We start from the raw sequence: 15,585 nt of genomic DNA on the forward strand, positions 1-15,585 counted from the left end.
AATAAACATATTCTAAACCTTGCACCACAAAGATTTTCTAATATGGAATTACACTGCTAGACCCAGGACTAATAAACCTTGGTGGGTTTACAAAAGATGCAGTGGAAATATCTGCCCACAACTTATTCTTAACAGTAAGAAACATTTTCTTCATTTGTCATTGTACCAAGAGTCTACTGAGAGGGTAGGAAGAAGAAATTCCAGAGCTTCTCTCAGTGTCCTTGCACATACACTTTGAAAGGATCAGAATACAAGAGACATCTTCATGGTTTAATTCATGTGAAGAAAAAAAATATGTATGAGACAAGAAAATAATTAGGTTTCAACACTTTTTACTGCAGCAGCAGAACATGACAAAAAAATTAGTGTGTTGGCTGAACACAGAATAAAATGAAGGTTTCATTACCTTAAGATAATGAATGTATTTTATTTTGTTTTATCGCAAATTCAAAGAAAATTGAGCCAGGTTTATTTTGGCTGGGCTTGCTGCATTGGTGCTAAATATAGGTAAATCAAACCAGAGCTCCCTACTCAAGTTTGACTCTATTAATAGAAATATGCATAACCCCGAGACACTCCTACATTAATAAGTCTGAGTCAGGGCAGACTCCCTGACTCATCCAAATTGCATTTCTCATTTTGGGTAACAGTGGCATGGAGGGGCAGTAAATGATACTTGTATTAACACCTTCCTTTTTGGAAATTCAGTGTGCCTGCTACAGGCAGATTGAGGAAGGAAGGCAAAAAATAAATAAATCAAACTCTGGCCTATAGAGAGACAGCCACCCTAACCCCTATGGGTGGGGAAAGTGTCAAGGAACAAATTAGATAGTGGGTACAAAAGGAATAAAACCCCTGTATCCTGCTATTTCCTTGCACTGGAACATGCCATTAAATGTGTATGTCTTGGGGGAATGCCAACCTGCCTCCAGGAAAAAAGGCCCATCTTGAGGAGAGTCACCATTTACCACTGGAAAGAAAGAGGAGCAGGGGTAGTGAGAGGCTAAGATGATCAGGTTTAACTTTCACTGGCCCCAATCCAAATATGTAAGCAAAGGCTTAAGAGAACTTTCTACCGATGCCTCTGTGCCAACAATAGATGTGGACAGGACAAATATTTACAGACCAAAAGTGGAGGGAGACTAAGTGGGGGGAGCCAGACTCTGCCTGAAGTGCTCATGACAGTGCTTAGGCCATGGCAGCTCGGGCTGAGATGAGTGCAGGCTGCAGACAGGATGGGACAGGATGGGACAGGATGGGACAGGATGGACAGGGACAGGATGGGCTGACCCAGTGCCACTGGATGGCTGTGCACACATCCAGCTCCCACTCCCTGGGGCATTAACAGCCCCACAGTCATATATACATTCCACAGAAAATCCACCTTGCTCTGAAGTGAGCCCAGGCAAGGTTGCCCATGGGCTAAAACATGTTCAAAACAAACAGAATGGTCCTGGAGTCCTGGTGCAGGTGTTGATTTCTGTGCTCCATGCCCTGAATGCTCTCTTTATGCACCTCTCTGAGGCCACCTCACTCTGTAAGCATCTCTCCTCAACACCCAAACGTGTTGTAACATTTCAGGAAAATGAGTTATTAAATGGATAATTTGGCTGAGAGATGTCTCTCACTTTATTTTCCCTTGAAAACATAAAGTAAATATCATAGTAATATATGTGTGTATCATACTGTGTCCCTTCCTCTGCTCTCCTTTGCTATTCATCTTCCTCTGCTGTCTGAGAATGAGTTTTTCTTAATTCATTTTTGCAGAGTTAAGCACAATGGAGCTCTTGAATGGTACTACAATGCAAACATAATCTAATTCTCCTTTTGCTGTTCCAGGAAACAATGACAATGCTATAAAAAAATAATAACTCTACAGTAGTAAGGAGGACTTTTAAAAGTAAAACTTTGTCCAAAAGTATCTGCATTGAAAGTAATCAAAGAACCATTAAAATGGTTGTTTGGTTGTGGTAACTGGCCAGATCGTTCCTTATTTTTCCTGAGCTAAATGTGTCATTCACCCTGGAGAGCAGTTTATCACTGTGAATAAATTTGATCTGTAGATCTCCCCAAATTTCCCTTCCTGAATATTTCTGTCTGAAGCCCAGGAACTACCACTGGGTGATCACTGCAGGATAGATCTTTAGCAAGCAAAACTATGAAATAAATAGCCACATGAAGCATCTGATTACAGGGTTATAACAGCATTATTTTCAACCATTTCAAAAGCAATTACTCCCCTTCTTCCTACACACCCATGTTTACTGGAAAAACTGGAAACACTTTCAGAGATGCATGGAAAAATACATAAATTGTCTGAAAAAGCAGTTATATAATAAGGAGTAAACACAGATCTCCAGCTAGATGTTAAACAGTGAACTGTCTTCTGCTTCTCTGTCACTTTCAGCTTTAATGCCTTAATGCCCAGGTGTACAAATGAGTAATTTCCTATTTACCTTTTCTCCTAAGAAAATAAAATCAATAATGTAACTCCACAAATGTCAAAAACTGCAGCAACCAGCAGCTTTCAAGAAGTAGATGAACATCCTTCCTAGCAGTCCTAAGGAGACCCATAAAGCAAACACAACTCTGTGTCCTTACAGATAAAACACTGTTTACCTGCTGTGACTCTCACATTGCATTGCAGAGTAGCAGGAGGGTGTTCCTTGAAAATCCTCTACCGTGCCCATCAATTTCCATGTTTTTTCTCCTTCTGGCCTGTACATGCCAGAAATTAAGACAGGCATGCCCTGACCATCTGCAGGAGCTAAATCATGCATGGGACATTCTTGTCATCAGGTTCTCAGTCTGCCCAAAGTTAGATTAAATAGAAGACACGATAAACTGCTCTGTGAGGCCAGCAGCAAACTCTGGGATTGGCTCCAGAGCCACGCTGTGATTTGGGAGTGGAGTGAATGCTCCATGCACAGCCTGGATGCTGCTCCATGAGCACTTTGTGTGGTGCCCCCAGGAGCAGCTCCCCAACACTGCATGTGCGTGTGGTTTTGCTACTGCCAAGACAAATGTAATCATTCTGTCTAATCCTAAAACCCTTCATTCTTTTCCTTCTGTATTGAGCTCTGCTTCTGTCCTCCAGTTAGAAATCTCTAAGCAGGCGCTGACCTGTCTGATCCCAGCTGGGGTCTGAGCCAACATGGATTAGCACCACTGGAGAGCTACAAAATCACGGCTGGGGCATGTCAAGGTCATGGATGTTTCCTCAGCTGAAATCACTCTCTCTCCCCTTCACATCCATGTACCCTCAACCTAACTCTGCAGCTTAGAGAGCTGTCTGTGCTCTGAGACTTTGGGTATTTCCACATTGCATGCTGGGGTCAGGCAAAGGCTGCCCTCTGGATCAGACTCACTCTATATTCAGACAGTGAAATACAAGTGCAACCCCGAGCACAGCCCAAGGGACTCTGCCTAAGGCTGTCTGGCAGCTCAGTGCTCTGCCAGGCCCGGGCACATGGCAGGGCAGTCTGCAGCGTGCCTGGGGCAAGCCTGGGATCAGGTGTGTGGCTCACACACCCTCCTGCTCGCAGCCCTTGTCAGCTGTAACGCAGACACAGCCTGGGGTGCTGAGAACGAGAGCCTGCCTGTCTCCAGCCCAGCAGAGCCACGTCTCCCACACCTGTGACTCACACACAGGTACATAACAGAAGGCAGTCAACAGCTTTTCAACATCTTTATTAAATTAACTAGTAAGTACTTAAAATTGCAAGCCAAATGGGACCAATTTTCATTTAATGTGACCAGACCTGTCTCCCTGATTCATAACATCAAAAAGTCTGGCAAAAGCTGAGAAATACACGGTGCCTGCTGCAGAGCCACTCACACAGTCTTCTTTAAACTGAAAATGTACACAACATGCAGTAGGTAGTAACCAGATTAAAAATGTCACACCTACCAGAATAACAGAATGTAATATCTGGTCTCATACACACTTTTTACTATATAAAAATGTTGGTTGAAGATGCAGATTTCTCCCAACATCTCTGCAATGCTCACACCAATACATCCATGTCAGAAACACAACACTAGTGACAAGTGGTACAGTTTTTATAATCACAGATTCATTTAAGATGGAAAAGACTTCTAAAACCATCAAATCCAACTGTTAACACTGCTGAAAATTTTTTTTTTGGCATGTAGAGGACAAAGGGCAAATATTTGAAGATAATTAGGTGTCTAAAGATGCAGTAATCATACTGTGGGTGTTTTAAATGCACCTGGGCATCAAACTCCTTTGATTTCAACAAAATTCTTTTACAAACTTCTCAACTTCAAATATTTTCTTACACTTTCCTCAGACACGAAGTGTAACTATCACAAATTTGCAGTAATTATGATCACTTCAAAGCCTACACACCTCTTTTAAAAGTTGAACTTCCTAAACTGTTCAAAAATATCTATGACATTTAACGCTTAAAAAAACCCAATTCTTAAAACTGAGGACATGGACAAGTCAGAACATTGCAAAGTTCATCATGTCCACACAGTAAAAACCAAGTATTTTTATTATCCAGTATGAAGAACTTGCACTGCAGCACAGCAGGGAGCCATACTTCTGATGCTGAAATTTCATATTGCTCTTCTCAGCTTTGGTGTGTTGATACTGGGTAGGGGAATATATCTGTTGATGTGTGTGTTAAAGAGAAATTTATTATTATTCATGCTTATATTTTGATGGAGTATTCATAAATACTAATTCTGAGTCAGCTTTGACCTGGCAATCCCCATGGAATAGACTGACATCCTACTTGGCTGAACTTGCTCACAAAGCACATCTGTCATTTTAAACCTGAATGTATTTCTGCCCTTGTCAACCTGCTATCTCATTATCTCACCATTCACTCACAAAAGAAATGATGAATCATGAACAGTGGGGTACAGGGAACCAAATACACTCAATAAAATTAACCTCATTATGTCACTTGTGAGTAGCATGATGAAAATCTCTGAGGGTTACTCCCACACAAGAAAAGAGGAGTTGTGTTCTATTGAAAATAATGATGAACAGGCACTTAGAGAAAAATCAGCAAAATCAGGGCTACAGGTGAATTTGCATTTGAGAGGTTTTGCTGTGTGATAGTAACAGATGAGAATTGTGACATCTTTCACAAAGGTTTTTTTGTGCATTTGGTTTGATCACTAAGTCTAGAAAATACACTAAGCAGGTAGCATTTTACACTTAAACAGAATAAACTGTTACAATATCAACTGAAAAGTCTTCCACTCAAACTATCCAGGGAAGGAGGCTGTATTTTCCCAGTAACAAGAGGCCCTCTGTGTTATCCCCTGTAATGTCTGTGATGCAGGGCTGCATTGGGGAAGCATCGAGGGGCTCAGTATCACCATGCACAGACTGCACCAGGCAGTGCCAGGGATGCCCCAGGATCCTGCTGTGTCCACACAGCCCCACCCATGGACCAGTCCCCTCTATGTAGTCAGACCACTACAGATCATCCAGTGACCCCAGAACGTGTCCCCAAACCACCTCCAGTGTTAGCAGGACTTAAAAATCAAGGTGAATTTCCATGCAAGGCACGCAGGGTATTTCTAGGTGGGATCATTTTACTTTATAATCACTCTGTAGGGAATTTTTCATTGCTTTCTCTAGTGTGGCTATTTTTATTTTTCCCATACACAGATGTCCTTGAGGTATGCTTAAAGCCCAAACTGTGAACAGTTTGCTAATGTTGGGTTTTCCTGTAACTCAATACAGTTCTGATGTGTGTGTGACACAGAGCTCAGAACCACGTGCCCTGTGGGCAGGAACACATGGCAGAGCAAGAGTCAAAAAGTCCTGCTGCAAAATAGAGCAGAGCTGACAGTGGGCCAGGGCTTCAAATGGCCAATGTCCACTCCTGAGAACAGCTGCTGCAAAAACTTGCTTTGCCTGTACTATGTTGATAAGGCTGTGTTTTTCAGAAGAGTCAATAAAATACAGTTTTTAAAGAACAAAGTAGTGGGATGTCAATTAAATGAGACATGATGATTGCAAGGGGATTTGTGCAAACAGTGTTTGCTACCCTGAGCAGCACAATGGCCTGTCAATCTTCCTGAGCTGCAGATGTTTCTGTGTGCTGCAGATTCCCTTGGAAAGGCTGTCTTCTCCTGGGCATGTCTAGTACTTAGCATTTCTTATAGAAAAAGCCATTACAGCTGTCTGGTCCCAGCTCCAATCCCAGGTTTCTGTCCAGTAATCCCCACATCAAAGACATACCTTGAAGTCAAACACCTATCTGTTTCAATGCAGTTATTTTGGTTTTCATATACAATAAGCACTATCAAATAAAAATGGTATCAACTAAAGTGGTCTAAAAACATAAGTCCTCTGGCTAAGCATAGAAAATTATTTTCAAACATGATCTTACAGTCTATAATTGACCAAGCATTTTTTAAAATATTCTTTTGATACATTTCAATTACTTTTCTGAGAAGCTTTTCAGTTCTAAGGATGTCCAGTGCAAGCTGGTGATCAGAAAGCAAGTGAATGTAAATGGTTCCAGAGGTGTACCAGCACATTCTTCACATCTTGTGCAAAATGCTGACAATCCTCTGGTGTCAGTGAATTCCACCCATGGGAGGGCACCTTTTTGGTGGTGACAAGTATTAGGATAAGAGACAATAGACAGAATCTGATGCATAGCAAGTTCCACCTGCACATGAGGAAGAACTTCTTTCCTGTGCTATGACTGAGCACTGGAACAGACTGTCCAGAGAAGCTGTGGAGTCTCCCTCACTGGAGATATTCCAGAAATGTCTAAATGCAATCCTGTGCCATGTGTTCTGGGATGACCCTGCTTGAGCCAGATGACCCACTATAGTCCCTCCCAGCCTGACCCATTCTGTGATTTCCCTGACCATCAGCCAGAAGCTGGAAAAGCAGGTAACATTTTGATTGACACCATTTTGGAGTTGGCATTCATATCTATACAGGAAAAGGTATCAAAGATCCAGACACACAATAAATAGAATGCAAAAGAAGAAAAGTAACTGGCATGATCAAACCTAGGGAAGCAAATTAGTTCAAATTCAAACATTGTTATGAGGGCAGTTGGACAAATTACCAGCCCAGCCCAAAGAACTATGAATCTAGCAAGGATGTGAAGCCTCTGGGACTAATCTACATAAGGAAAAGACCATTGAACAAGAATGTAATCAAAGCTTCAGAAATACATTACAAAATTGCTAATTAATGCACCTATATGCTAGAAGTGATCCTTGCAATTTCTTCTTCTGGCCTCCTACTTTAATGGAGGCTGCAGGATTTTCACTAAATAATTCTTGTTTGAATTAGAGCTAATTTAAAGATTTCTAAAGGAGATTAAGTGATTGCAATTTATTGATTTGTATTCATTTATAAATCAGTATCGCCACTTCATGTGTATTCTTTCTTAAAAGGTGAACTTGCAAAATTTCACTTTCCAGCTATATCTTTATGTCTCTTGGTGAACTAATAGATCAATTCAATTGTCTCATCAATTTTTTATCCTCCATGTAGGTAGCAAACCATCCCTTAACCCCTGCTGAATAAATTAGGCATTTCATATTCAGAAAGGTCTCCCAGCACTTCTACCATCCTCATATCTCTTTCCAGCACTGTAGACTGCAGAACTGAGCAGACTATTTTTGATATACCTGTGTGAGACTGAGACACCTCTGGGCCTTCTCTCTTCTCCTCAGTGCTCCTGTTTATATACTCATGGATTGCAGTCAGCTTTTTGGTCAAAGAACAGCTCAGAGCATGTGTTCAGCTCATAACCAACCACCATTCCCAAGTCTGTTTCAAAGTCACTGCTTCACATGACAAAGTGCTCCTATCTGTAAGCACAGGAGTCACTCTCTGCCCTTCCACCTTCAAGTCTGTAAAGAGTTTTATAGTAACTGAAACACATTATTCACCTGTGACAATATTACATAGTGATCCCTCCTACTGTGTATCAATGACCTATGGGATGAGAACATTTATTTAGGATGCATCTGTTAATTTTTATCACCTTGATATCTTCCTCCACTGATAAAAACATCACAGTGGGGCTGACACAAGTCCATTTTAAGGTCTACTGGAAAGCCTCTATTCAATCATCCCATTTTTGATCCATTTTAAGTTTCTTATTCAGGGTACCATGAGTTCTTTGCAGACCATAATGGAAAACCTCATGATCCTCTGTAAACATTATCCAGCCATCCACATACCTACTCCTTGAGAGCCAGCTTGACAAGATGTTCTCCCCATGACCTCAAAATTGCCTGCCAGTGTTTAAAATGCATTTGGATGAAGCCTTTAGTAATGCACTGTAATTTTTGGTCAGCTCTGAAGTGATCAGGTAGCTGGGCCAGACCATGGTTGTAGGTCCCTTCCAAATGAAATAGTCTATGTCATTTCTATGACATCCTAAATCAGAATTTTATCATTATTACTCACCAAAAACACAGACGAGAAAGACCAACTGAACAAGGTACAACACAACATAATACATTTCAGTACCATAATACTGACACAGAATTAATTTTAAAATGTTTTGAACACTAAAAACCCACAAACACTTTGACCTGAACTTTTAAACATTATAATCTAAGCTCTTTATACTTTTACTGTTTTTATACTATGGCACACATACACCTCTATTAGAGATGTGATCCTTGAATACATTCATTAGGATCTAATGGAGTTCTGATGAATTCTGCTCAGTGACAGCTTTATACAGGTCATGCTCAAAAGTTACCTGGGCTAGGGACAGTGATTCATTTTCTGATAAGAAGCTAATTATAAAAGTTTGAAATTTGCAAATGCTCAGCAGAAGGGCAACTTCCTTTAAACAAAGTGATGCACACTGTATTAGTAAATATATTTATAACAATAATTCTTTTCTCCTGTACAGACCTTTGTCTGTCTATTCAAAGTAAAATGCTCTCATTGTGCACCACAATCTCAGCCCTGGAATGTCCACCCATCACTAAAGAACTGTGCACCAAAAATGTTCTTTAGTACCAAGTTTCGAGAAGGAAATTTTTTTGTCTTTTTTCTTGGGGAAAAAATGAAAATTTATTCTGAGATCATTTGTATAAACAAATAACAGCAACCCTAGAGAATCCTCATCACAGCAGTGTTATACATATGGACCATGCCAACAAGACAAATTTGTCCCCAGAGCATTATTGCAATGGAGAGATTGAGAGTTTGCTACAGGAGGGTCCCCAAACTGTGCATTACTGGGAAGCTGGGCAGGGCAGAAATGTGAGAAGGAAGCAGAAATAAATACTCCCTCTTGTTCCCACAGGCAAGCCTTCTTTCCTGTTCTCTACAACTGAGTGCTTTGGCTCCCTACACCAGTCCCTACACTCCAGGCCTGCAGCAGTGCCCAATCACAACTGTGCCTGGAGCTCTTTCCATCAACCTGCACTTCCTTTCTGCTGTCCTGATGTCCTTCACAACCACTTCCTTCCCCAAATTTTCTTTCACATCAGATTTTTTCAGCCCAGTTCACAGTGCAGCCACACTAACATTTTTACACAGAGTGATGCAGAGGCAGGAGGAAATAGCTGGGAATGTCCCTGCACTCCCTGTTTCAGCCCCACCTATTCACACTGTAGCCCTTCAGTGAAGTGACATTCAGTGCCTGTGACATTATGCTGCAGGATAAGAAACATTTTCAGGGCTGCACTCACGTGTTCCTTTGGATGTGCTAAAGATCTCCACTGCTTTATCCTCTGAGGAAGCAATCAGAAAACAAGTCGCAGCTTAATGTACTGCTAGAATGTGCTTAAGAAACTGCAAAACAAGTAACACTGGAAACTCTTAACAATAACTTGCATGTGACTAAACAAACATACTAGAAAATTCTTCTAGAAGTCTATTACAACTTGTAGTATTGAAAAAAAACAGAAGAAGGGTGGTCCTGTGCACAGTAAGGAGCCAACAGGAGGGTGCAGTGGAAGGGCACACTGGGGACATTAATTTATTCAGGGTGTACCAGACAGTGTCCAGTTCCTCTTGGATGGCAGGCTCCTCAATGTCAAACCCAGAGAACACTTTGCATTTGTCTGACTTTTATCAATTGACACCCTCTTGGCCTGTATTGTATACCAGTTTCTCAAGGAAAAAAGAAGAGCTAAGATAAGTATTGCCCTAGTGCCCCCTGCTTTTTCAACACAGCTACTTGTCCACAAGATGTACAGAGGTGTCCCAAACCTCAAGTGAATGTGGCAGGCACTGAGGACTGGCAGCTATTCTTATCTCACTGCCCTCTATAACACAATGGCCAACCATGCCCCTTACAGCCTCATACAGCTGTCAGCATCCAAATGCTTTGTAGCCTCCAAATGGGCCAGTCCTACAGTGACAGACTGAATAATAGAAAGATTACAGGTTGTGTAACTCCATTACAGTATGGAGGTGCTTTGCAATCAGTCAATGTTTCTTTTCACACTCTTGCAGGGAAAAATCCCAGGCAGGATTTTATTGCTATTTTGCTGTAAGGCAAATAATTTCTCAGCTCTCCATCACCTCTGGCCCCTGTGTTTATAGCTCCATCCTCTCTCAAGTCCAGCCTACTTTGTTTCCTATTGTTTTCCCAAATGCTTTAGAAACTTTTGAATCTGAAGAAGAGCTTGAATGTGCTATGATAACAAGTCTTAGGAAAGCACTTCAGCAATGGTTCTGCAGTTTTAGGAAATCAATGTACTGCAAGCTTTAGTTACTTCACTGAAACACAGTGAACAGTTACAATGAAGTCCTCTATTCTTTACAACAGGGAAGGGCTGAGCCCTTATTCTGTTTACAATGCTTATACAACCAATCAAATCAAGATTGGTTAGACAAAGACAGAAAACCTAATAAAAACTGAAGTACATTGTGATTTTCCAGCATTTATCTTAATTCAAATAGTTCTCAAAAAGTAAACACTTACTCTAGGTCTGGAAAAAAAAATTAGCAGCTCTCCTACAGAGTTGGTATAGCCTATATATAATATATATAGGTGGATAATGCAATAGATAAGTAGATAGGTAAATATAATAGATAAGGAATTTAAAGCCCATGAATTTTTAGTTTCAGCTTTTCTAGAGGCTTGCTTTATGCACTGGGCACAGCATTTCTCTTCTAAATGTCCCTGTATTTCAAAGAAGAGTAAAAAAAAAAGAAAAAATAAAAAAAGCTTTTGCTTTTCCAAAGCAATTTATGAATGAAGTGAGTAGCTCTTTGATCAGATTCAGCTTTCTAAGTTGCCCACAGGGGACTAATGATGGCAGCTCTTCGTGACTGTATCAACTCCGAATTTGCATTTGACTCATATGCATTTAAAACTCCCACACCCTCAGCAAGGGATTGCAAAAAATACTGAAAATGAGATGAGCTTTGTAATTGTTTTCATGAAGAACAAGTCTTAATGGTACAGGTAAGGATCATTTTGTAATGAGGCATTTCCACCCTGTTCCAATAACTTTTTGACATCTCTTCTTATAGTTACAGGAGGCCCTGGAAGTCCTCAGTGTTAAGACATAAAAGGTCAGGACTTTGGAGTTCCAGGCAGGAAAAGGCAGGACATGACAAAACAGGCACAGTCAGATGATAGCTCTCAGCTGTGCTGTGCAGGAGCACTGCCCACTGACCTAAGCAAGTATCTGAACATGTCCCTGCTATTTATTTGACTGAAAATGAGGTGCAAATGAAGGCAGAAAAAAAAATTCAAAGAACAGAATAAACTGAATGGTGCTGCCTGTTCTCCAAAAACTCCCCTGACAGAGTGGGACAGACATAGCCATAGTTTTCCAGAGCTGTTGCCAGCTGGCCACTGTGAGACACAAGGGTGTGGAGAGCTAGTCACCCAGGCAGAGTGACAGCAGAGCAGCTCCTGCTTTCACCAGTGGAGAGACATTGCCAGAGAGTGGCCTCAAGCACAAGCCAAGGTCAGGTGTTTCATCATGACACTGCAGAAGAGTGCTCATCTCTGTGAATGCCTATAGAGCCCTACAGAGAAGGACTTGGAGGCACTGCTGGATGAGCAGCTGGACATGACCCATTAATGTGCACTTTTAGATGAACAGTGATGATGATGATGATAAACTGCATCAGGAGTGTGGCCAGCAGGTCAAGAGAGGTAATTTTCTCACTTCTGTGCTCTCATGAGATCCTCACCTGGATGCAGTACTACATCCAGTTCTTTGTTCCCCTGCACAGGGAAGACATTGGGCCTGTTAGAGGGGATCCAGAGGGGCCATGGGAAAGATCAGTGGGCTGGGGCACCTCTCCTGTGCAAGCTGAGAGAGATGAGGTGGCTCAGCCTGGAGAACAGGAAGCTCCAGGGAGACCTTACTGTGTAAGTTTCAATAGTTTAAAAAGACAGAGAGATTTTTCACCAAGGTCTGTAGTGACAAGATGAAGGGGAACAGTTTATATTGAATGAGGGCAGGTTTAGATTAGATGTAAGGAAGATGTTCTTCCCTGTGAGTGTGGTGAGGCACTGGCATGGGTTGCCCAGAGAAGCTGTGGATGCTCCACACACACCGGGAGTGTTCCAGGCCAGGTTGGATGGGACTTGGAGCAACCTGGTCTAGTGAAAGGTGGCCCTGTCTATGGCAGGGGGTTGGAAGTACAGATCTTTAAGGTCCATTCCAAAACATGGTTCTATGACATAGATACAGAGTTGGCAACAGTCTATGAATTACAGACTGAGATCCTGAGTCTTCAAAACAAAATCTGTGGGAAAGCCTCTTTTAATTCCAATTTTTATAAATAAAATAATTTATTTCAGTTCTTTAGGCTGAAAATTGTACATTCCAGTCTGAAAATGGCAACACTTGATGATGATGCCTCAGGAACTTGTCCACTGTTCACACTGTTCACACTGTTCACACTCACCTTCTATTTTTCTTTTATATATTCTAGATATGGCTACATTGCACCTCCAAAACTATGAGGTCCTCCTGTCTTCTGGGAAATCCTTGCTCATAGCAAAACCAGAAATTTATCCACAGAAGAGAGCAAAAATTTAAGTTCCCATAACTGCAATTCCTATATAATATTTCAGTGTAATTTCCAAACAACTACATGCTTGATTTGTGTTTGTTTTTTTTTCTCCTAATGCAGTGTAAAAAATTTCAACACAAAGCTGCTACTTTCAAAGTTGCACCAGCAGCAATTTCAAGAGGTTAGGAAGCAGCAAAACATTCACTTTGGTCATTAAAAACTAGATAAAGCCAATGCATCTGAGAGTGTCTTTTTTTGTAGCAATCACCGATTCAAACTAATGAACTAATCAGGTGTTTGATCTTTTCCACTGTCCAGCAGGAAACCACCTTCAAAACACAAGTCTTCCATTTCTAACTGAGAACAAAGTAAGAGAAGGCAATCTTGCTAAATCAAGGTTGTCACATCATTAAATGTGCAAAGGGAAGTGAATAAGAGCAGCAAGAGACAACTAAGAACCAAATAACTATGCAGGATTAAATGGAAAAGATCTGAAAGGAGTAACCACAGTTGGGATATCATAAAGAGAGACAGAGGGAGATTTACAAATCAAATGTACCTCACAAGCACTGCTGTAACACTGAATTTTAGAAATCCCAGGGTGTTGATAGAAGAGAAAGGACTGCACTGCCTAATTACATGGACCTGCTGCCTTGGCTACAAAGATCCTGTGGTTCTGCTTGGTGACACCACGGCTACATTTAAGATTCCTCACACTGAGTGATGTGCAAGGGAGTGCAACTTCTGCAGCCAGCAGTCTTACGCAGAAAAAAAAAAAATAAGTAAGATTTACAAAGCCCTTGAGTGAGTAAAGCTAAATAATACCTCTCAACTGAGAGATGTTGCTTTAATATAAAGCCCCCTGGCCCTGGTTCAGCAGGACTCAGCAGAAGTGCTGCCAGCACCAAGCTGCTGCTTCCCGCGGCGCAGCGTGTCCTCCAGGCTCAGCTGCTTCCCCAGACACGGGACCGTGTCAGCTCCTTGGCAATGCCCCCCAGGGATCCCCACACATCCCTGCAGCACCAGCACACTGAGTGCTGGGGATCACAAACCTGCAGACAGCTCTGCCTGCAGTACACCTGAGATGTCCCTGCTGTGCATCCACTGCGGAGGGATGTCAAATTAAGAAAATATATTTTGTCAAACCTTTAAGAAAAACGTGTTGCCAAATTAAGGAAATATTCCCCCTTCCACACTCCCAGCCTAGCTGAGCTGCCTGACCTAGGAACCCTATAATGCTCTTTATCTAATCAATAGAAAGAGAGGCATATCCACAATCTAACTATTTAGGTAAGCCAAGGTAACTAAGCTCTCAATTTAGATTTCTTAATTAGGTAAATATGGTGATGTCAGTTCTATTTTGTCAGTTCTATTTTGTCAATAAAGGGAGACAAGCCTATCACTGGGGCCAGCTGATAAGAGCTTCTCTTTGGCTGATGTAGGATCATTTGTACATTTTACACTAAAAAGTACTACTCATTGCACAGGTTTATTTTTTTACAATTCTTTGATTTTTGACTGCATCAGTTACTGGAAAATGATGTAATTTTTGTAAGGACCTGTAATTGTAATCATCAAGAATTGAAGCAAGTCTTTCAGGTCTAATTCCTCAAATACAGGTATGAACTGTAAGCAGGGCACGCTGGAATAATTGAAAATAAGTGCAAAGAGGATCCAGTAAAAATATCTTGTTTGAAACAGCAATTTAATTTTCTAAAAGACAGCACTTTTTTGGATCAGCTCTGAGCTTTTACAAACTTGATGAACAGAGGCTATTAGCTGTCTGGCACTTTAGATAATCTGCTTTGTGAGCTTTTTTTAAAATATCTTGAAATCCACTCCTCAAGGCTTTTGTGAGGTAGGAGTAGGAGGTTTAATTATTCGCTAGCAGCTTCATTTCTGTGCACAATAGGAAGAGAGCATGATGCTACAATCTCACCATGAAAGGAAATCCTGTAAAGGTTAGCAAGTGCTCCAAAATTGAAGCTAGCAGTCACCAAACCACTCAGCGTGTCTCGTGTTGACAGAGAAGCCTCTGTCAGAGGAGAAAGTATCAATGTATGTTATCTTGAAGAAAGCCATTTATTATCTTTACTCTGCAAGAATGAAACTCATCCTGTCTTCTTTCCAAATGAATGTAAGACAGTGTTCATGGTTCCTGAACCCTTCCCTTTCTTTGCTCAAAGCATATCAGCAATGGTCCAAACAACATCTCAGTGCCATGGGGAGCACCCTTAAGGGGACAAAGTTATTCTTAGTCAAACCAAGGCTTCACAGCTGAGGTTGCCAGTAAGAACACTGCTGAAATAGTTCAAGGTACTTTCCTGATTCACCTACCCACATTAAGTAACATCCAACACCAGAAGTGATTTCAGTGAAACCAATGGGCACCATACACAGAAAAACAGCAAAGGAGGATCAACTGGGAAACTTGAGGCTACAGTTTATTACTGATCCTTTTCCATAAGGCAAAAATCTAATGTGTTCAATTTAAACTCACTCACTCTGCAGCTGAAGCTGCTACTTTTTCTCTTACAAATCTCTGAACATTTTTATTCATCCAATCACTTTTTCATATAAATAGCTTCTTACAGTGAGTCTCACTGTAC

At 41.2% G+C, this 15,585-nt stretch overlaps 1 protein-coding gene across 2 annotated transcripts in view; it reads right to left on the reverse strand.

The window, feature by feature from the left end:
• The window catches only part of FKBP1B (FKBP prolyl isomerase 1B), a 44,673-nt gene that overhangs the window by 19,068 nt on the left and 10,020 nt on the right, over positions 1-15,585 (reverse strand). Inside the window, exon 1 of one of the 2 annotated variants that reach the window (XM_079299339.1) lies at positions 2,620-2,768. The exons of the other annotated variant lie outside the window; for it this stretch is intronic. The gene's annotated coding sequence lies outside the window, so the exon portion shown is untranslated. Of the gene's footprint in view, positions 1-2,619; positions 2,769-15,585 lie in introns of those variants that run through there. 2 annotated transcript variants of the gene reach the window in all.

This window comes from Erithacus rubecula, assembly GCF_903797595.1.
Source record: "Erithacus rubecula genome assembly, chromosome: 2".
NCBI classification, from domain to species: domain Eukaryota; kingdom Metazoa; phylum Chordata; class Aves; order Passeriformes; family Muscicapidae; genus Erithacus; species Erithacus rubecula.